This window comes from Struthio camelus, chromosome 3, assembly GCF_040807025.1.
Source record: "Struthio camelus isolate bStrCam1 chromosome 3, bStrCam1.hap1, whole genome shotgun sequence".
Lineage (NCBI taxonomy): Eukaryota > Metazoa > Chordata > Aves > Struthioniformes > Struthionidae > Struthio > Struthio camelus.
Genome location: NC_090944.1, coordinates 69,492,365 through 69,516,557, shown reverse-complemented (window position 1 = coordinate 69,516,557; position 24,193 = coordinate 69,492,365). Strand labels below are relative to the sequence as shown.

The window sequence follows — 24,193 nt, the reverse complement described above, 5'->3', positions numbered from 1 at the left end:
AGGTTTGTTTTGAGAGAGGAAAATGGCATGCACGCTCCTTCTGTGGTGGGTGTGCATGCCTGCAGCACCTGACGAGCTGGGACAGCCCAGCTCCAGACAGGGACACCTTTGCTTAGCTACCCACATGTGCACCATGTCTCCAAGCTCCTGTAATAACCAATACTGTCAGCGGTCCTTAGAGCTACAAGTGGTTACTTTGGGGTTAGCTGAACCATCTTGCGCCTGTATTGATGAGGTTTCCTGACAATAATCAGAGTGAGGCCATGCAGAGCATGTAGATAAGTATATGCAGAAACATACCTTTATGTGCCTTAATCTGGAGCTGAATTCCACATGTGGTGCTGTTATTAACTCAAACTGAATGATAGGCATCTTTTTTTTCACAACAGAGCTGTGACTAATCATCCTGCATAGGGAGAGGGGTCACCACACTATGGCTGGGACACGGGTAAGGCCTGCAAGCAGTTCAGGCAAAGCCTTGCTTGACACTACAGCTATGTGACTTGGCCGCTGTGGGCTGCACTGGTACAAGGTCTGATGGATGAGCTGATCCTCTGGTTTACCAGGCAGTGACTCCGCAGGGAGAGTTAAGCCTTATATGCCACCATGTCATCCAGGAACCTGTAGCATGCCCATCGGTAATGGAAACAATTATTTCAGCACTCAGATGGCTGTTATCATTCAGAGCTGATGATATGCTCTAGCACCTTGTCTTTTCGGCTCTGCCAGGTAAGCAATACACGTCTTGGTCGCTCAGATTTATTCAAGAATCTCATGGAGTCTGAAAGTTTAGCCATATGCAGATCTAAGATGTAGTTTATTCCTACACAGAGATCAGGTATAAATGCCATGTGATTTCCATGTAGCTCCTCAAAACAAAGGTTTGAGGATTCATTCTCTCCTGCTGTACACATTTCATTCCTACTGAAGTGAGAAAGTGTTCAGCAAAAATATAGAAGTAATTATATTACAGTTTTCAATAGTAGGGCTGAGGAAACAGTGTTTTTCAGATTTGTTTATTTTTTTTAATAAACATTGTCATGCCAGTTTCCCTCTGGATAAAGAGAAAAAGTAAGAATTCAAATATAAGATAGTCCTCCTGTATCACAACTCTTGCAATATTAATAACTGAAGAGTACACCAGACTCTAAGATGTCTAACAGATCCTTGTTTTCATCCACCACTTTGCTGTTGTAGCTCTTTTTAAAATTATAACAGGCATGGATGAGAAGATCCCTGCATCTTTTAAAGACATGAGAAAGGCTGACCATTCAGAAGTGATAGCTGTGGGGTTTTTTTTTCCAAAACTCTTATTTAAAACAGATTGTGTTTGCTTAAGAGTTGAATCTTTGTTTAAAGTCCTGAAATTCTTGGAGAGTCTACTTTGCCCTCTGCAAATATGCACACGCACAATTAATTAGAAAGATGAAAGGTGTTTATTTTGACAGTCTAACCCCGCAGCATGCCCTATGATTTTCTTATAAAAAGACAAATAGCAAGGGGATTTCTGAAACCTTCATCTTCATTCCCAGTGAACGTGTTAAGTAGCAGCTTGAATTAAAAAATGATTCCAGTAAGCTTTTAATGCCTTTGTTGTGACAAAAAACTTTAATTGCATCAATTTACATTTGAAGAATCCATTTACATTGACAGAAATGTTTATGGTTTTGTACTCCTGCTATGAATTTTGACTCTGGTGTATTGAAACATTGCGCATGTCAATATGTCTGTTCAGCTGTTTTAGACTGGAACAGAGTGATATTTGTATTGTGGTTTTCCATTTCTATTGGAACAGAAACTCTAACAATTATCCTTGCTAAAATCCTGCCCCACACATACAGGCTCATATGATTGAATAAGTCTCGCCTCTCCTCTCCTCTCCTTCCTTCTCCTTTCCTCTCCTCTCCTCTCCCCTCAGCTGTGCTCCACTCTCTTCGATATTGCCAGCTGTTGCTCTCTGGGAGAAATCAAAGCTACAATCCGGCATACATTTTTTTGCTTTCTTTCCCTTTTCAAATATTTTGAATCTACGCTCATTTATGTTCATCCCAGAAACATCTTGCTATATAGAACTATTGTGCTAGATACTTTTCAATGATAGATAAAGAAAACTGTCCACAAAATAATTTCACACTGAAATTCTTTTTTCTTCAGGATTTAATAGATGTATCCCCAGTTGCTAATCATACAGCGTCCACATTTTCACTAACGGATATGATAAAATATATATTTTTATATTTCATAGTACTTTCTAATCTTTCTTTTACTAATATTCCCTGACATCTCTTTCATCTGGAAGGTGTATCTGAACAGATATCGGTTGCAGAGAGGTACGATTTACAAAACACCACACCACATTGGGAAATCTCCCTGAAAACTAGCAAGTTTGTTCTTTATATCAACTCACATGAAATGGTGATGGCTTATTGGGTTGTGACAATCTTGGATGAGACTTTTTTTTTAATCTGAGAGTATTATCTACTGATATACAGCCACTAAGAGTAGATTTGTACATCTATCACTGTAGTTCACTTAAAAGCGTGGTCAGTTGAGAGCTGAGGAAAGATGTCATCTCTAGTATTTCAAACAATGCTTTCTGTGGAGAAAAAGCATGCGTCTTTCATTCATGCTAATCACATTTATGTAAGAATGTGAATCATTTCTGCCTAGTCTAATAAGAAATGTAATATTCATCTAGGCAAAAGTTCTTAGCCACTTAGCCCATGTTTTATACCTTATAAAAAATGGGATGCTATAAAATTCCTGTTTAACAAGTTGATTAGTTTGGGAGAACATCAATATCATTCAGGTTTCAGAACTTGACTGGTAAGTAAAATGTTCCCAGGAAAGTGAATTCTGTAGAAGTCCAGAGGATGAAGCACTCTGTAATACTGTCTCTGTTTAAAAGCACCACCTAGTCTCTTACTGCGGCAAATCTTTTTCTCTTTAAATAATCAAAAATACATATTTTAAATCAATACCCTTCACGTATTTCTTGCATGTTTGATTTGCTTTTTATAGGCCCATTTTGATATGCTTTTCAAGAAAGAATACATTATTGATATTTTACAATAAACAGAAATAGCAGTGAGGAAATAGGAGCACAGATCTTGGCTTCACAGCATTCCTTCACAAGGAACAGGTCACAAGTGGACTGTCCCGATGCATAGCAGCGGGTAAAATTGCCACCACCTTCCAGAATCCTCTGAGAAGAAAAAAAAAAAGTGATATTGTATCACCTTTGAAGGACCATCAATGTACCATTTAAAGATGAATAGCCCAATCATAATCCCTCTGTTTGATGGAATTATAACGGGTTGCAATAAAATACGAATGCTTTGACTCCAAGGCAACGCTGAACGCAGCTGTGTCATCGAGTCCCGTGATCCTGACGGATAGCATGGTGGATTCTCTTCTTTAAGAGTTTAGAGACATGATTCCTTCTGGCTGCAATTTGTACCACTTTAATTTTTTTTTTTGTTTTGGGGACAAGGCTTTAAATTCCATTACAGCAAAAAATTAATATTTAACTACTCTTTTGTGACTGACATCCATCCAAGAAGGAGATTACATTTCATATATGGATACTAACACACATACCAGTGACATGATGAGTGTGAATGTGCCTGCTCTGCCACTCATTGCTTCTCTTTAAAAAAGATTTATGTTCTCCACCAAGGGACCTAAAAGTTCAGAGGATACACTCTGACAATAATTAATAGATAAAGCAAGGAATTTTTGTCTTTAATGTGAGTATTTTTAATTTTTAAGACCATTTTCCTTACTGGTGCTTGTGGGTTTAAAGCCAAAATTGCACAAGGGTTATGTAAGCAGCCAAGATGCTTTGATTATAGAATCCCTTTGTCCTATGCAGCTTGCTCCTGTGCTTCCTCTGCTTGAGAGCTGCAAGGTCTGTTCCCATGGTTTGGTGAATCTACATATGGATTCTCCAGATCTACAAATGTAGTGAAATCATTGACTCATTGGAGATACCCGGAGGCTTAATAATTTAAATAAAAACAATCAAGACTGGGTTGATCTTTTACAGACAAAAAAAAAACCACAGCCTTTTCCCCACACTATTTCCCTTCTGGTGCATTCTAGCATAAATAATTCCTCCAGAGTTAGTATGCTATGCTAATTTATACCCGCAGAGGACCTGGTCTCAGAAGTCTAATTTAGATGACAACGCTGAAGTACCATTTTTATTTGTATGTAAAGTACCAGGCACTCAAATAGTAGGGTGTCATTAAATTATTTCTAGAAAATAAACTGCCGTTTGGAAGGCTTGCTCTTGGGTAAAATTATATCTTTGTGTATAACTTAAGACAGATGCAATGAGTTAGTCTAAACAGCTCCTCTTCACTTCCCTAATTTTTTCCTCTTTCCTATTCCCCATCTCTCCTCTGTTAAGCATGCCTTCTTTGCTAGATCTGACCGAAATAAATATATCCTTGCATCGTAACTCATGTATTTCATGGCAATATTCCCTGTGCTCTGAAGGGCCTTGGTAAAAAATGAGGTAGTAGGGCATAAAAGCGGTCGATGTCAGTTATAGCTCCTGGGGCAGCTAAAAGTGGGATGATAGGAAGATTGTTTAAGCCATTGAAGCTCCCTCTTTCTTGGCTATAAGTTTTTTGCTGCACAGCACAGAGTTTCACCTGGGGGTTTCTGACTGAATAGTGACAGATTTGACAACAATTTTGACTGCAGACTGGATGTGTAGCCATTACTGGGGCGCTTAATTGCAGAGTAACCGCATAATTAAGCCAGCTGATGTGATTCTGCTTCTCAGGTCTCATGTTATTTGGTTGAGGCTGTGTTCTGTTTTCCTCAGCAGTAAAAACTAGTGCATTTGTGTCAGCTGCACCTAAGGCATGTTTCCATGTAGCCCAGGCCCAGCTGGAGAACCTGCTAGAGCTCTGACTCTGCCACTCTTGCACATTAGCCTTTATTCCTGATAAAATTAGCTTGGAGTTAGCAGGACAGCTGTGTAACTATGTATACCTAAATGCTGCTAAACAGGAGAGAGGGCTGCCTATTGTGCAAGCACTGAAAAAGAGATGTTCCTTGCTGAAAGAGTTTGCTATCTGAAAAAAAAATCTGGGGAAAAGTAAACAAGGTTAAAGCTTGTGTTATAGCTAATATAACTGAAATGGAAAGCTTGTGTTCCCTGTAAAGACAATAAGGGCAGCAAGGGAAGTTATGCAGTAATCCTATTGCTTACTAGTATTTGATTCTGTGCCTGTTATTTAATCTAGATATTCATCAATGCTTACCTGCCTTGCAGCCCAGCGGAATACAATGATGTGCTGCATTCTGTTTTTTATTCCGTGTAAGTCAGGGCCCCATGGTGTCTAGTGTAATACTGAGAATCAATTGGTAATTATTGTCATGGTGACTGGAATATATGGTGAACCCTCACAAAAGGTAACTCCTTGTCTTTAAGAATCAGTTTTAAGTTTTCTCAGAGGTTCTAATATAACTGCATTCAGATAAATCACACTTCTGCAAGGTCGTTGTTTTTTGATAATAGATAGAAAGGTTGCTGGAGACAGGATTCATTCAATAGTAAACAGAGATGAAAAGAGCACAGTCTTCTTTATTGGCAGAATATATTTAAATAATTAATCTTTGAATCCTTAAGTGTAATCTAGTGGAAGTTTTCTAATTTCAGACTTGTATTTCATGTAGAAGGATTCCAGCATTCTGTATTTATAATATGTATATTTCATAAATATATAAATGTGTGTGTATTTGTATTTCAGGAAGACAAATGGACCAAGTCAGGACTTTTTTTTTTATTTTGGTTTTGTATCAGGTATACAAAAGGGCCTTAACAGTGTATTACAGAAGAGAAAAGAATAAAAAACTAGTGCTAGCTAGGATTAGGGGGGGTGGTATTTAATGCTATTGCAGCTGTTTGTAGATTCAGCTTCAAGGCAGCTGGAAAGCTACTGACATCTGGGGACTTGATTTGACCAATCACTGGAAGATAAGAGTGGAATATTTGGATGAAATGAAATTCCACTAGGAAAGAGTGTAATAGTAAAGACCCCTTGCATAGACATTTACAGTTATTGGATCATGTACAGGCCCTCTTGGAGGGAGGGTCTAGAGGTCTTTGAGCTTCACAGAAGCATGCAGTGAGCAACAGTCCCGGCACTGACATCTTTACTCTCTAAATAGGTAAGATAGAGAAAACATGGCAGAAGGGACAGACAACAGATGACTTGCCTACAGTCACACAGCAGGGTAGTGCTTAGGTTTCTTGGCTAGCAGACCTGTTTTGTCGTGAACTGAATCTCCAGACATGCATTTCTCTCTGCAGTCTTTGGGGAAAAAGATCCTAAGCACAAAGTTTGTTGAACTGTCAGCCTACAAAATAAATTACAACCGTAGTATTTTTATAAGTCAATAGTTTGCTGTTCAAGTTGAATTAAAGCTGCCCTTGGAAGAATGCACTTTTCATGTGGGTGCAATGTGTCATTATAAATCTATATAAAACCCTAGAGAGAAATTCTATATTAGAATACGCTTGCGAAACACTATTCAGTGTTATTTTTGCAAAACTATTCTCAGATGGCTAGAGATCACCAGCAGACAGCTCTTTCTTGGATGTCACCCACTCTTGTACTGATAGCAGGAACACCTTTGCCACCTTAGTCCCCTGGATGCTCCTCCTCATCCCCTGTTTATGGTAGAAAGATGAAATACAGGCAGATAAGAAGAAATCCTGGAGCAAGTGATTTCCAAACCCAGTTCTTCAAATCTTCAAGAGACCTGCATTTGACAATGCATGTTACAACTATCTCCCTGCCCCAGAACCTTAATTTCCACCATGTCTAGGAGGAGTTGAAGACAGAGGGCTACCTGAAATGAAGGATTTTGATCAGGAATCAAATAAACATTTCTAAGAGGTTGAGGTTAACAGAAAATATTTGAGGTGGGCAAAAAGGTTATTTTAGCAAAGGATAAAAACTGTCCTGCATCATTGCTTTAATCCCTGGTCTGATCAGGCTGTTTTCACTGAGGTAGGCTGCTCAAGCCTGTCCTGCTGCGGGGTGACAGCATGGTAAAATCTGGGAAGGGTGAGTGGTTGTCGTGCTTGGCACAATCATCAGAAGCCTAGGAGTTACACGATAATGCTCCCTGTTGTTGTGGTGTCATTCACTGTAGTTCTAAAAACAAGGCCCACACCATCATTTTCCAGACAGGGAGAAAACAAGCATTAATTGCTTGAGGAAAGCTATGCAGGGGCTGCTGCAGCGGGTGGTATTGAATACCCACCTCCTGTAGAAGCTGTTGGCTCCCCTGTTCCCTGTAAGTGGTACCCATTGGTTGCGTTTTCTCCCAGTGAGATGTGTAAATGACTTCACAGCTGTGGATAATGAGCAGCAGGGGCAAAACGGGTGGTTCTGTTCCTCCCTCTATAAATTATCTGTTAAAATCTGATGAGCTGTTGAGGTATACTGTTGGGGTTTGCCCAATCTGTTGATTTTATGCCTCTATAGTCCTGTACTGAGTAAAGTATCACCTGCCTGAAACTCAAAATCCAGAGAGGACCTTTGATTTTGTTTTGTCTTCCACTTAGGTAAATGACCTAATAATTACCAAGTGAAAGCAGAAAGATACTGCTTGATGCATTTCTAAAAAAGAATAAATAACTAAATAAACCTTTTCATCTATAAGAAGAAAAGCTTCACTGATCCTCATGTATTTACTGTGCTGCTTGAATCTGGGTTGATTTCCTTACTTTTGCCATTAGCAAGATAAAAGTGGCCATCAGGAGCAAGAGATATGCCAAACTGGAAGAAAACACAGTTTATTAATGACATATACTCAGCAGAGAGCCTATTACAGTATCTGTCCTGTCTCCTGTGCCACTGCAGAGCTAAGAGTGATTGATAATAACCTTGTAGTTACTGTACAATTTGCCTACAATTTCATAGTTGCAGTCATGGCATTGATCTACAGTTAAATGAGATAATTCCTGTGTGCTGTCTTGCCAGTCTGCCAGGAGCAATGTACCAATTGTATCTGTAAAGTCACAAAAAATGAATACATGCTCAAATCCAGAGTTTAATAGAGAAGTTTTAGATAGTTACATTATGAAGTTGTTATAAAGAACATTCTTGAGTTTGTAAGAGAAATACGATGATGACTATCTAAATCTGGAAAATTCTATTGTAATACTGCTTTTATCAGCAGTGTATTTTATAGCGCTTGCTTTCTACCTCTCACAAGATGAATATTGTGAACCTTTTTGTCTGAAAATAAGGGAAGTTTTGTAACTGCAGACTTATTCAGTTCCAAGTCATGGGAAAATGTTTATGTAACATTTACTAAATTAATCTGCAGAACTGGCAACTAGTAAAAATATGGAAACAAACTAGTTCAAAACACAAGATCTCTTCTTTCTGCTTTTTTATCTTAAACACATTTACTATAGATCAAAATTAAAGCTGTAAGAAATCTTACAGGAAAATACCAAGCAAATTCTGTTCTGAAACAGAAAGCAGGGAATTCTGTTAAGACTTCCTGAAAAATACAAAGATACGTGTAAATCTTTCATCTAACTTCTTCCCATCTGGATTAGGGAGGAGTAGAAAAGGAGGACTGCTTAGATAACTGCTTAGTGCTGCCCAAAATGAGCATGCTTAACTCCTGCAGTTTTAATGTACAGTTGAAAACATGCTAGCATATACCAAGAAAATAAAGCAGCCTCCCTCTCACTCTGAGTTGCAACTAGCTTTTGGTTTTCTGCAAACCCCAAACTTCAAATGAAACAATTGGGTCGTGAAACCACACGAACGTTCTCCTGGAAAGGTTTGCCAAAACCTGAGTGCAGTGAAACTCACCGCCTTCGAAGGGCTCTGTACTGAAAGTGCAGGTTGTTACTCCTCCCTGGGCCTAATTCTTAGGTACCCTGAAGTCTTTCTGCTATGCCTCATGTAAAATAAGGTCTTCGGACTAGGAGCCAGCTGCTGTTTTACAGGGCTTCCCTCTGCCATCGCTAACACACCTGTTATAGGACCAGCCAAATGGACTCAGAGGAGTCAGGAGTTGCTGTCCCAACAACTTCCGACTTGGATAGAGGCATCATAGGCATCCTCAGACTGCCTAAAGCACAACTTCTTAACTCAAAAAATGTTGTTTCCAAGATTTCGGCTGAAAACGCTGAGCTTGAGTTTGCCTGTCTTAGGAAATGAACAGTGCTGCAATGAGGCCTTTCACTGGCAAGCCATTTGTTCATCCGGGTGTTGTGTCATCTAGAAACTGTTACTATCTCACAGATGCTATCTGATGATCCCTGTGAAATGAATGAGAGATTTTAATCCAATTCCAGGTAGTCAGAGATTTTTCTCTCAAGAGCCATTGTCACATGGGTTGCTGCCTGCCGTTGAGTTTATTAGCTATCCAAGGAGCTGAAGTAAGTGTGGTAGGGTGAGGCTAACTTGCCATCTGTATTATTTATATATGTTTCAAAATGTCACCAAGCACCCAGAAAACGTAGATAGCTTTGTTGGTCTTGAAGTTTTGTACACCTACATAAATAAAAGACTACTAAGCCACAGAATTAATGATAAAAAGCTGTACATTCTTCTTTCATTCCTGTCAGCCTTCTCATAAATCCTCAAAGAACCAAATGAATAAATGATGCCAAGTTATTTTCTTTATTTATTATCTGAATTTTGGTAGCACCCAGAATATGTTAAACACTGACCCCCCACCTATAAAAAATATGGTTCCTTCCCTGAATACTTTTGAGTTTAAGATTTACAGGATTTATGCATCTATTAGATTATTCAGCTATGTTCTATGATTTTCTTAGTGCCAAAATATGCTTTGCTTTAGAAAACATACAGTCCAAGACTTTAATCTTGCCAGCTCTTAGGTTTGTACAATACCATGGTGAGCTTTTCCACTTGCCAAGTGGGATTATTCACTGTAGTAAGCTTAAGTATGTGTGAAAGTGTTGGCAGGGTCAAAGCCTCCAAGGCTCTGCTCCTGTAAACACTCATATATGTATACAGCTTTACTCACATGACTATGCACACTGATTTTAATAGGAGTAATTTATTTCAGCTCATCAGATTTTTTTCATGTATTTATCTCACTGGGCATGAAGATAACAATAACCAAAACCGAGCAAACGCTTTTGAGAATTCAGGTTGCTTTCATTAAATTCTCAGCATGCCCTTTTTCAACCATCTAGAAAAGAGCACCAACCAACTCATCATTCTGAGACTTGCTAGGACTCATTTCACTTCAGGTTTGCCATTTTGTTTCAGCTCAGATGATTTCACTTTTGCCATACAGCTCTTTGTATGCATTAGCTACAGCAATTTTTTTGTTTGTTCACTGTAGCAGCCAAAGGTGTGCTGCGACCCACTCTCTCTGATACTGGAACATTTTTGCAGTTATTTGATGCTGTCTCCCCACTACAGCACTGTAGTTCCAGAGGCTACATTTTTGGTGAAAGAAACAGAAAAGGGCGCCATTGGAGAGAGAAATCCCTTCTTGTGCCTGGCTGTGGTGAATGTCCCTTCTCTGGCCCTCGCATTTGTTCTGGCTGGCTGAGCTGGGCTATTTTCTGAAGCAGCAGTTATTAATTCACTTCAGCCAAAAGGCTTGCCTCCTCCTTTCCTACCTGCCACTATTTTGCAAACTGGACAAAGAAAATGAAGAAGGATTGCAGGTCAGCAGTCATTTCATCTGAGGAAAAAAAAAGGCCTGCTCCTGACAATGCTGCCAGTTTAATTAGATGCACCGTGTTTTCACTGCTGGAGCTGGTTAGTGGCTCTGGGAGCCCAGTCCACACTGCCGCCTGCGAGCTCCTCTGCAGCAGGTGTTGGCGCGCGAGGCATGTGAGGAGCAGCTCCTTTCTCTGAGGACTTCGTCAAGCAAAGAAACTGCTGTGCCAGCTCTGCAGGTTGGCATACTGGACTTGGTGGATGGAGGCAGCCAGCTCCTCTGAAAGAAACTCTGAACTGCTGCAGTTGCCTACTACAGCCCAAAGTACACAGTCTTGCTCTAGCACCGTGCTCGGCTCCGTCTGTCCTGCATGGGAGGTGGTGGGCAGCCACAGCCTCTAGCCACGTGGGGAGGGCGATGCCTCTGCCTCAGCAGGTTGTGACCGGGGAGAAAAAACCGGAGTGTGATGGACAGGCTATGTTCCCACTCGGCATTTTATTCATTACCCGCCACTGCCAGTAGTGGCCCTAAAGCCCTTCCTCACAAAGACACGCACTCCATTTTTCAGTTTGACTTTTTTTTTTAATTTGGTCCTGGGAACTTTTATTTGCTCTGCAGACATATACTGCAGATGTGTATGCATTAACAAGGTGAAACAAGTGAGCTACTGTCACAGGCCACAGAAGGCTGGGGCAAGAGAAAAATAAACAGGGCCTGACTACAGATGGAGAATTCTCCCAATGCCAGTAGTACATTCTATAATTTAGTTGACTTAGTAAGAATACATCAGTGGATTTCCCTGGAATCTAGATGAATTTCAGAGGTTCACTGAGGTTGTGCTAAAGAGTTAAATATCTGTGCTGTACTGGGAATTACTGTAGAATACCCCTTGTGTAGCTCATGTGGCAGCAGGACGAGGCAGCCAGGTGACACACAGGACCAGTGGTTTGGCATAAAACGTATGCATGTTACGGCCCACTCGGTCAATTTAGTAGCAACAAAATTTATTTGCACTTCTGCCACGGGATGCTGAAACGCAACAGGTCCTTGCAGGGTTTTGAGGCTGCTATTTTTTTCCGGAGTATTTACATTTGTCTGATTGGCTTATGCTGAGTGAATAAATTCACTCTTCTAAGACAGAAAAGTTATGCAGATAGATTTTTATTTAAACTGCAAAATCTTCCTTAGTGGCTGAAGTGATTTTGTAACGGAAGTTGTGGAAGCAGTGTGAAAAAGTTTTGAACAGTACAGAAACCATCAGCCTCATAGCTGCTGTTTAGCTGGTACTGGCTTCAGCATCATTTGCTTTCCCAACTTCTTGTTGTTAGATCAGGCTGAAAACAAGATCAATCTTCAACCCACAATGGATCTTTTCAGACCAGCTGAATGCAGTCACACTGCCTAGAGGAAAGTGGAATCAGCCAAAACCAGTGCATATGTCAGGACTGGACTTATCTACAGGTTTCTACCAATGAAAGCTCTGCTAATAATTGACCTGTGAGGGATATATCATTTAGGGTAGTCTAGGCTGCCTATCTGAAGTACTTGCTGTTGATAACAGTGAGAAAGTCTTCTTGTTTGTGCAAGACAGACACAAGATTGATGTCATAGTAATCTCTTTTCAAAAGTTCTGTGGGCTTGCTCAGGGTCATCTCAATTTCCATCTCCTGAGAAGAAAGCATTCACACCAGAGAAAGAGACCCTACTGACCAGCTGAATGCTGAGCACAAAGCCTCAAGAGAAGATAGCATAATATTGTTGAAGACTGGTTGCTGAATTGAAAGGCAAATGAAGAAATCAATGTAGTTCAAAGTTCGAATGAGATCAAATTTTAGGCTGCTGAAGTAAAACCTTTTTAAATTCCCAAGATATTTCAGTGGACTGAAGAAACTAAAACCACCCCATGAGATCAAACTCATGAGAGATGCACAACTCTTTGCCTTCAAAGGACTTCACTGAAATCCAATTTCTTGTCAAGAAATGTTCCAAGCATTGTCCACAAACTAAAGAATCTTCTACTCATCTGGTGCGTACCTGTGGTCATTTTGGCAAAGCCTTCTGGAGATGTGTGAAGATGTGTCTTAACAGCCTAGACTTCAACAGGAGTGTGGAGCAGGACTATCCAGGCCAGAAGTTGCTAATACATTCATCAGCTGCAAAAGTGCTAAAAAAAGCAGCACTGTGGATGTCATCCTGGACTTTGAAAACATAGTTTGGGAATTATTCGTTATTCTGATCAGGAAATGCAGATACATACCACTTAGAATGTCTTCTGCACACAGGATCTTCCAGAAAAATAATGAACAAGCTGTTTAAAAGGCGTAGTTTAGTACACCGAGGCGATATGCAAAGTTCAGACAGTGTTACAAGAACCTGGACATATCCGGAACATGAATGAATGTAAACTGGGGAGAAACATTGTCCACTTTCAGGGCTGCATAATCACTAGTGTCATCTGCAGAATGGCTGAACTAACAACTGAAGTATTATCTGAGTATAATAAGACTTTAAGACAAGTGTATACTTAGCAGGGCTGAAATTTCACACTCTCCTTTTGAGCTACTGCACCCCTGCAATGAACATATGACAGCAGAAGAAGAAACCATTCAGTGAGATTAATGAAATCCTGATTTGTCCATTTTTAATGTAAGCAAGCTATCCATTATTATAGCTGAAGAATCATTCTGTAGTAAGGGAATTGTGTCATGTCAGAAAGAGATAAGCGGTGAAAGAAGACCTATTTGTTAAGCATGCTGTCTGATAAAAAAAAAAAACCTACCTTAAAGCTCTAAAAATTGCCTAGGTATTTAAATATCTCAAATATTTTATCATAGACTTTTCTCTGTCCATCCAAAATACATCACTACTACATCACTAATGGTGACTCCCATGAAAACATCTTGATTCTCTTAATTATACTTGCAATGCATCAACATTTACTTGATGGACTACTCTTTTCTGATCTACCGCAGGTGCTCACTGGCAGATGGACTATGAAGCCAGCTGCTTAAGACTCAGAGCATGACTGCACATGTTAAAATGGGATGTGGTAGCCAGTGGGCTGATATCTGGTTGGTCTGACCTCACATTTTCGGTCACATTTTGTCAGCTTTGCTGTCAGTGCCAGGAGAGCTCACCTGGAGACAAGCTGGATCCTGATTACGCAGTGCACAGAGAACATAAACATGAGATTTCCTCAGGGACTGAGAATGAAGGGTCTTTGGGCCTTTCCTGCAGGGCTGAAGATTGATACTCCCCAAGGGCTGTGTGAGGACATTATCAAGACCATCAAATAAGTGCTTACATTCACCATGTGATTCATCCAGGCCTTTTCTTTCCGTAGAAAATACTTTCCTGTCCTGTATGATATGTCCATAAGATGAGAGCAATGAACTGAAATTACTTATACCTTCAACTTTGCCTTAACATTTCTGATGCTGTGTGGGAGCTGACCTATGTCATCTGACCAGTCAGATGTCAGGTACCTTCTCAAGTCCCAAGATTGTGCATGCTATTTTGAGCCAGGCAGTCTTAAAAACTCAAGTGTTCAGGGTTGAAAACTGTCCACAGCTCAAAATTCCTTAGAGTGTTTGTCTACTGCTTGCAAAACATTTGTACCATTACTGATGCACTTCAAACCCTTGCAGAGAGTGTTGAGGCTTCAGGAGTATCATGAAAGTCCAAGGTGGCATTGGCCTGCATTTGTAAATGGGTAGTGCCATACCTCAATTCTGCTAAGCCCTTTAACAGCTTAGAACCCTGGTCCTCTTCAAGAACCGTAATATAATGGTTTGGAGTAATGAAAAAATAAAAAAGGCAACACAGAGCTGCCCTTCAGCCCGTCTCCCTCAGCCACTAGCGTGCATCGTCATGGACCTGTTGAAGAGGGATCGTTTGCTCTGAACTCCTGTGTTGGCAGTCCTTCAGAGCAAATGCACCCTGGGCCTTTGGCCAGGAGCTGGGATGGAGTATCTAGAAAGACTCCACGTTACTTTCTTGTTACGTGTGTTATTTACTGATCATACAGTATAAATATGTAGCATTTGCAAGGCATAGGGAGAGGAAGAGATGGTGAACATTTTGGATGTCGATTTTCTGCTCCCTTTCTTAAATGTTCTGTTCCAAATATAGAATAGTACATACACTAGGCTTATGCAAAGGCATTCCTGTTCACAAAAAATGTGATTTATTTCCCAGCTGAAACTTTGAGGATTTGTATAAAAGAAAAAATTTCTTTTTCAGAGGTGACTTTCTTCTCCTCTCCCATATGTTTCTTTCCACTGCTTTGTGTGTTTTGTATTTGTGGTGGAACAATTCTAGATTTAGATTGTGCTTAAGCCTTTCTCACCTGATTTATCTCTAGTTTGAGTGTGAAAGTGAATGTAATCTTAGAAGGCAATACTGGGAGGATTTTAGTTTATCTGAAATATAGCTATAACTTAAGCCATAGTTCTGTAGTACAGATAGCAGGTACATTTTTGTGTTCATGCTTTTAACAGAATTCTAAATAAACAGAATATGTTGAAAATGAGTAACTACTATCTCCAGAATAGTTCCTTTAGGAGCATCAGAAAAGATTGTCAAAGATACCGTCACAAACACCACGAAGGAAGAAGCCACCTAATTGCCACATAAGCACCAGGGAAAAGTAATAAGGGGCAAAACACTGTTGTGTTGTAGTAAATGCCAGTGACATGGCGCGCACACACACACACACACACACACACACACACACACACACACACACACACATATGTATGTGTATGTACGATGAACATTTAGGAACTAACCCATCACACATCAATATGAATATAAGTGCTTTAGGCTCTGGCATCCACAATACAATGTACAATGCACAATGCTTGAATAGGGACCTTTCCTCTGCTATTCAGCATTTCTTGCCGTGTGAGCAAAGTACCACAATCACTGTGTTATGAGCACAAGAAATTAGTTCATTTCCTCGCAGCTTGGTACTGAAGGAGCTCCGTGCTTGAACCTGCAGCCTGGCTCTGAAGTCAGTCGTTGGCCTTGGCTATCTGTTCTGCATGGACGCAGCCCACGAAGAGCTCTCGGACCTCGTAACTCCAGCCAGCTCCAGCAGCCAGAAGGATGATGATTATAGAACAGAGGCAAGAGGCAGAAGTGAGCCTCTTGCATTACACAAAATTTTAGTTTTGGTATCCTAGAATGAATGCCCTTGTCAGCCTATCCTTCCCTTCCCTTTTGTTCCGTGTAGTGAAATGAGGACATTCAAAATCTGAATTACTAGCAGTTGACGTGCTATCAGACGAGACTGAAATGTCCCTTTTTAATAGTATTGATACATACCTGCGATTACAAATGATTATTACAAGTGACTATTAATAAATGATTCTCTGCTGGAAAGAGAGCACCCCCCAGTCTGCTAGACATTCCAAAATTCAAACCTCCTTTCTGATGAGGAAGAATCCAGCTTCTCCCCCAGTAGATTTTTCAATACTGGCAACAAATAAAAAAAAACCCTGTGATTGAGCCAGGTTTACTGGCCACAGGTGTGAAGTTTAACACAGCTGTGAGTGAATTCAGTGTCGGAGCTTAAAATGATATCAGAGAATAAGGAATAAGTGAGGAAAGCAAAAAAATGGGGCAGAATATTTTCTTTTCACCAAAATAATACTAGCTTCTAGCGGGCAAACTGAAATATCTATATACTCATACCTCTATGTACATTTATATATATTTTTATATGTATATAAATATGTAAGAAGGCAAATTCTTCAAGAGATTCAAAGTTACAAAAATACCTGTTAGAATAGGAATGCCTTTTACTAATAAAATAAGCCATTTCTCCTTTCTCTCCTGCTGTTACACTCCCCACTGTGGCCTGGAAACCACATGATTTTGAAAATACAAAGAGCCTGATTCAGAATTCAGTTATGATCGAGTAAATCCAGAATAGCTCTTTTGGACTGCAGGGAGTGACTTTAGACCTTTACACCTAGTTTCTGAGATCAGAATCTGCTCTGAAGTATTTAACTCCTACCAATGTGATGTCCTGCTGCTTTACTGAGGCTGCTGTCTGCCACACGCAGCATTTTCTGTCATTCGGTAAGAGGAAGCACAGCGTGAGCTCGGCAGCTGGGCCTGCAGACTAATGCTAGGAAGGGCAGCACAGCAGTAAGAACTTGAAAACAATTTATTTTAAAAATCTTGCTCCCCCCCCCCCCACTCTCTGCAGGGCCACAATTACAGGAAATGGGACAGGATACATTCAGACCAAGGGGAGCCAGAACAAGGCTGGAAGTGTATCAGGAGTTCAAGGGGAGATTGGACAAAAACTTGGAAGAGAGACCCCTTTGAGGGTAGCTAAACAGACAAGCCACATCAAACTCAGGAAATTCCCTGAGCAGAAAACAGTTAGAGGCTGAGAGTGTATTTGGAGGTAGCAGATAGCCGTGCTCTGTTCTTACTCATCCTTGGTGTCTGCATATGGCAATGATGGAGAAAAGATATTGAGAGAAATGTATTCTTGATCTGAAACAGTATGGCTATTATTTCATTTTTAGGGGAAAAAAGATCTGAGGATTGAGGGAGAGACAGCTATGGGAACGGTGCAGCTCAGGATGTCTGATTTGAGATTCTGTGTCAGGAGTTACGGGAAATTTCAATCTTTTTTTCGCTTGGTTTCGGTTCAAATTTTCCCCACACTAGATTGAACTTACATTCACATTGACTTCAGCATTCAGATTTCATTCTGTTGAGCAGATTCCATCTGCAGTTTGGCAAACCTGTAGATAATTAGCTCTCCCTAGTAATTAAATTTCCAGTTAATGTCCCATTAAGATAGATGAGAAGAGTTCACATCTTTTGCTTAAGTGGTGATTTTGCAAAATACAACATTTCATAGTCTTTGAACAAACAAGCACCTCCATTTGCTGAGGCAAAATGTTTTTGTAATATAGAAGCAGTTCTTAATTATTTACATCTTTGGAACATTTTTTCCTCCCAGGAACGTCAATGCTTAGTGGATGAATAGGCCAAGGAAAGAGAAAAATCTGCTTTGAGGTTAAGGTGTCCAACCCCTCATCAAACAGTGGGGCTCTATTCCTGCTTCAGTTCACACTTGCCTTTCTCTTTCAGTGAGTGTCATGGAAACCAAAAATTTTCGCAGGTGGCTACTAACTGTTTTTCATTGTCCAATTTGAGATAGCTCAGGCTTAATTTCTATAGCTGAGTGCTCATGAATGTGTCTGAAATCAATGGGCAAGGTGGTTACACGGTGCCACTGGCGCTGAAGGCGTTGTGATGAGGCAGGATGTATGGAGAGGTGACGGCAGGGCGGACTTGACATGTTCCTATTCACCTTTTGAGGCTATGTGGAAAAGGGCATGTTTCAATTTGCCAGCACGTAAAATGCGGAAAATAATACTTATTCACCTTTCTCTTCATAATCTGTTGAATTAAGAAAGGTGTAATATAATGCTAGGTACTAAGAAAAAATAGGCCTTAGATGCAGACATATCTGCAAAAGACTAATATCATGCAAACATCATATACTTTAGGGTAAAGATAAATAAAACTTTGCTCTCTGCTGTGAGGCTCTGGGAAATGAGAGCCCCCCCCTACCCCCCTTTATGTATTTACCAGGGAAGGGAGAGAGAGGTGATGGAGATGGAGGGACATTACACAGTTCTATATTTTGCTTTTTGAATTATTGCTAATTAAATTTTAAAATATCCTTTTTGATTTGTAACATTAATAGCAAAAGGCACAAGCCTGGTGGTTTTGTGCTGGCTAAATACAGCACAGTTGCATCCCAGGCCACTCAGGGGTGCTCTACACTATTTTCTGTTCTCTTTTGCTTGTATACCTACAGAGCAGGAGAAAAAAATACAGGCAAAAGAGGCTCACAGTTCCAATAACCCATTGGCATAGAGGGACTTTTGGTAGCAAAGCTTCATTTTAAAAGCTCGTGAGATGTATTCTATACCATTCTGGAACATATTTTTTGGGGAAAAAAATCCAACAAGAACTGATTAAATGAGTACTGTGAGCAGTGAAGGAGTACATGAAAGTCGTTGGGTTACAAACAAAAGGCCTGGGGCACTGAAATTTTGAAGTGAGTGAAGAATTTTACTAGAATAATACAATAGCACACACTTGCCTGTTGTTTTTTTTATTTTGATAACATTAACCAAATTATTTTACCTCAGTCAGGTAAAATCACCTGATTTGATCAATCACCTGAACTGTGGGAACAGTCTGAGAAGAGCAGCAGTTCTTAAAGCCCTCATGAAATTTCTTTGAAATCTTGTACCGTGCTCATTCAGTGGCTGTTATTTAAAGGTCATCCTGTTGGCTGGATCCCTTTTTCCACCTATTTGCTCCCCCTTCCCCCAAATTGTTGCATTTCAGGCTGTTTAATTATCAGATTTCAACATTTCACTGCATATCACATGTTCAAATCTGGTGAAGAATATTTTCTTTCTGCATAATCCTAGATGCAACTGAAAAATATGTTTTTCTTGTGGTTTTAAATTGGGAAAAGGGTGGACCAGGAGTAGAAATCTTTCTCAGATGAGAATCTATATGCTAAATTTTTGTCTTCTGTTTTACTGTTAAACTGTAAGCCCTTGAAATGAAGTTTTAAGTGTAACTGCTCAGCTGGAGTTGTTGGAATAAACCAGGGAATACAGCCATCTAGTGGCTACCTACTGTTCCTTCCCACCTCAATCGGCCTCTTTGGGTTACCCTCCAAAAATAGACAAAACCCCTAAAACAGAGTAGCTGGTTCTAGTCTTACAAAAATATCATTTCCTTCACAGTTTATTCTTTTTTGGATAGCATGTAACTGTGATATTCATTCAAGCTCAGAGATAAACTGTGTATTGGGTAAAACTCTGGATGTTCCACATGCCTGTTGATTTCTCTAAGACAATTCAATTCCTTACTTTATTTAGTTTTATTTGTGTAGAAGTAGATACAGCTAGAACGTGACTTTCTATTTTATTTCATTTTTTAAATCAGAATATTGGTACTGAAGCTCTGAACAGAGATAAGTTAATTCTTTTCTACTTTTAGGAAAATATTCTTTTTTTAAATGTGTATTTTGGGGCCTAAGTATATGCCTACAGTGACATATCTCTGCAGTTTTTCATGACTTCATTACATAGCATCTCCTCTTTAGTTCCTGGAAAAACTCAGGCTACCGACAATGAAAGTCAAATTAATTGTGATATTGTAGCCATGTACAAAAAGTACCTTGTAAGGGGGTGCTAGTTAAGATTTTGAACCTTGATCAAAAAATAGTAATTTAATCAGTGGTTACAGGTCCCTTTTAGGCAGATGATCTAATGTAATGTTATTCTTGCCTTTGAAACGATGCAACCTTGACCCTTTCTTTGGCAAAAATAGTTCATCTGTAGTTTATAGTACCTTGTGAGTTCTGCAGGCAAATAATAATTTTCTCTAGTGCTCCTGTCCTGTATGTTAATGAGGCTAAATGAGGATTCTCTTTATTGCCCATGGCTGTTCTGAAGCATCTTCTAACTAGCTCTTCTCCTTTTCCACAGCCCAATGGACTGTGGAAAATGAAAGCTTGATATCATGCACTAGAATCAGTGCATTGGGGAAGACTGTTAAAATTCTTCACTACGAAATTGTGGACCCTTGTCAGTACTCTTAACTATAGGTACAGTCTGCCCTTGCAAAAATTACCTTGAAGTGCAAGATTAGTTGGCTTGCCAATAGATCATGTAAGAAGGCTACCTTGGGACACAAATGAGTAATAATCAAAAGGTAACTGTTTCCTTTCAAGTGGAATAAATCAGTCCTAACCGTTTGCCATAATAATGCAAATTTCTTGTGAGGCGTCAGCAGTTTCCAGTTGTGTATTGCCATTATTTGAATTCGTGCTTCCCATCTATTACATGGAAAAGTCCATTCCTTTGCCCGTTTAATCTGCAGGTGAAATTTTATTTTGACTAATGCTAGTGTAAATCTGAATTGAAATAGTTTGAAGAAATGTAGTCACTCCAATTTACACTTCTGAAAGCCAGCGGAGAACTTGGATCTGTGATTCAGGATGGTCTATGGACTTGACTGTGATCACTTACCCTGGTTTTATACAGATACAATATGAGAATCAAAACCTGGGACTCTTCTCTGCTTTGCTGCAGTGATGAATTCTTCCTGCAGAAAATGATGCAGATGTAATGCAGGTTGGAATAAAATGATCCCTATTGAGGTAGGGTATCATTCTGCGAGTTGCTCTGAGATGCATGAAGTTATCTCTATAAATCAGCAAATATGATTTCCCTGCCTCATTTAGACTGATATTTCTCTCTCTACCCCTTTCTTACCATTACCATTCAAAATATTCTCCAAAATGCTAAAAGCTAAAACTGCATAAAGCCTGGTTTGGGCTTCCCCATGAAAACATTGCTGCAGAACTCTATCGCAGAATCTTCATTTGTAGCTTGTGTTGATAAATTGCCTTTTTTGTTTGGAAGCAGTGATATGTGTGTGGACAAAACCATTTATCACACTTACATTCTATGTATATGGCTTTTTTTCTGGTGGAAAGGTACATGAAGCAATTAAGCATTTTACAGATAAATATACCAGTGCAGTATATGCCAAAGCAAAGATATATGTCTAGAGCCTTGGCTTGAGTTTCTGAAGGCGGCAGAGAGTGCCACTCCAAGCTGTCTTAAAAGATTGCAGTAAAAGGTTTGTGATCTGTATCTAGTAGCATGGGTGACTCATAATAAATGTACTCCAAAGGTGTAGTGCCATGTCCAGCACTGATTGCTCCGACAAATGAGTCCTCCTCTTCACTGGAGTCATTTGTAATCATATAACAGCTTGACTTTCTGTCTGGAAAGGCATAATTTTGTCAGACTGGTTTATGCCACTACATCTCTCACAGCGTTATCAGAGACTATGACAGCTGTTGGTTTCATATTTACTCCCACATTTTTCAGTTCTTTAAACAAATGTTGTTTCTCCTTCTTTACTCTGAATGTTCTAGATGTTGTTGAGGCTTTATTTCCCTAGGAAAAAAAAAAAGCATCCAAAACAATAAACGTGTATTATGAGCACATATATTTTTTTAACCGATTTTACAGATTTTTTTTTCTTACTTACTTGAAGAGCTTCTTTTTTTGCTATTTGGTCTTGGTGGTTACTACTAGTATTATTGGAGCTCCCCTCCAAAGTCTTTCCATTATAAGAACTCTTGCATTATATTCTAAGCTTAGTAGTCGTGATTAAATAGCACTATCTCAGGTAGCTGGGGTATATGAACTGCCTTCAGTAGCTTTGGCTTGTTTCTTGCAAAGAACTAGGAATTTCAGGATCTGGTCCATCATTGATTATAATCTGGCTTCAGTAAGAGAAGAGATTAAATAGACTACAATACTTTGACCAGAAGAACAGGTGACTCAGGAGAGATGTCATATATAGGTCTATAAAATCCTGAATGCAGGCAGGAAGTGAAAAGAGAGTTATTACAATAGCTGCATGAAATTATTAGGTAGGACAGCTAAATAAAGCAAAGAAAAATTTACACAGTGCAGAAGTAAACTCCAGAACTCATTGCCATGTGATGTGAGTATCAAAGTGTAAATGATTTCAAAAAGCAAATAGACATAGTAATGAAAGAAGTATTCATGGGGAGACCACTGAATTTCTGCAGACAGGGAAGAATGCCACTTGCCGCTGGAAAAAGCAGGTGGTAAGCTGCTCAAATTGCAGAGAGAATTGACATTTTAGTATAAGGTTTATATGGCTGGCACTGTAGATAGGCAAAATATAATTATTATTTATGCAGTGTTGTTCAAGAGAATAAGAACTAATGTTTCACTGCTTTTGGAGGAGACAAGTGGAGGCAAGCATTGCTTGTATATGTGAGCTCATGCACGTGCATGCACAAACGTAGTGCATTAAGCTATTCAGGTAAGCAAGTGAAATTCATTCAAACTGTTCACTCCCTGAACTCAGCTTTCTACTTCACCATTTTCATTTTGTGTAACTTCAATAAACTCTGAGTCCATTTATAACTTCTGCAGAATGCTGAAACTTTTGTTCTTACTAAAATTATCCCTCTCCGGTCCTCTAGTTCTTGCATTAGATGTCACAATGTTTTGTATCCTGTTTAATACAACACCTCGTATTTCCTGAGGGGGACTATGCAGTCTTAGGCTGCCTTACTTTTATGACTTTGCGCTTTGTCTTCTGAGTCATTTATAGGTAATGAGTGCATGCAGGGATGTAATGGCCAGTGCTTAACTACTGAGGTAAAATTTTTAGTTCACAAAACTGCAGCTGTTGGTTAGATTTTCCAAATGTTGAGATTTGGATTTTCCTCACGAGTAGTCCATTACAATGCATGACCATGGTTCAAATCATGACATTTTAAACTTAAGCAGTGTTTATTCTGTCAGTAACATTATTGAAACCATGGCTGATATCCTGACTCTAAATTGATGGAACAGTGATTTCAAGCATTGGGCAATACTGTGCTTTAGGCCTACCTAGTATTTGAAAGAAGACTGTAGGACTTCACTCTGTATTTTTCGTATGGTGTAAAAGTGTACCTTATCTACGCTTCTCTTAGTCCATTTGTTTTATATATAGCTCTGTGAAGAATAGTAAAGGGGTATCAGATTTCAGTCTATGCTGAACTGACTATTCAGTTTCTGTTCCCTGGTTTGCGCTTAAATGTTTGAGTTCTGCATAATTTATTTGCAGTGTGCCCCGGGGGAGCCATTGTATCATAGTGTGTGGTTTTGCTGAATGACTGATAAGATTTGCACAAACTTCAGTCATATTCTTTGTCATGAGGGGACATTTCCCTTTTGACATCAAGTCTTATTTTTAACTTAGTTAAGACAATGCGAAATAAACAACCTGAACACATTCATTCATGATACTAATTGCTAGGATTGATATGTTAAAAAGGGAACTGACTATAAAAAATTACAAATTTTTAAAAAATACTTTATTATTTATGCTATTTGCATTAGATTTTCCTAATAACGTAAGAGGGGAAAGCTTTTTGCTTGTTATATATCCCCGATAACTTGAATACAGAACAATCTGCCTATGAATAACAATATTTCCTTGCCTCCCCAAGATCTTTCATTTGTGATAAGCAAATATGACTGAACCTGAGGGTGTGACAAGTGTAGTGAAAGTTTGGAAAGTTTTTTTGTCTAAGCATATATTGTCCCTGAACAAAAGGTGGACATTTTTCAATATTTAGTGGTAAAGTCTGTGTTCGTATTGCCAGTTGGTGCATATAGGTGTGTTTAGATGCAGTTCATCAAGAAAAGAAGGGCTGATGAAAAAAGGCAAAGCTCCTGTAAAGCTCCACTATATACAGGTTGAGAATTGTCCCATTCTGAACAAACAGTATCTTTTCTGTTGGTTATTTTTCTTCTTTGCTGTTAAGAATTTCTTCTGATGTTTCTGTCCTCTTTGCAAACTATTCTTTGGTAGTATTTATTTTTGT

The 24,193-nt window shown here is 39.4% G+C and overlaps 1 protein-coding gene across 1 annotated transcript in view; it reads left to right on the top strand.

The window, feature by feature from the left end:
• The window catches only part of THEMIS (thymocyte selection associated), an 89,062-nt gene that overhangs the window by 43,457 nt on the left and 21,412 nt on the right, over nucleotides 1–24,193 (top strand). The window lies entirely within an intron of this gene.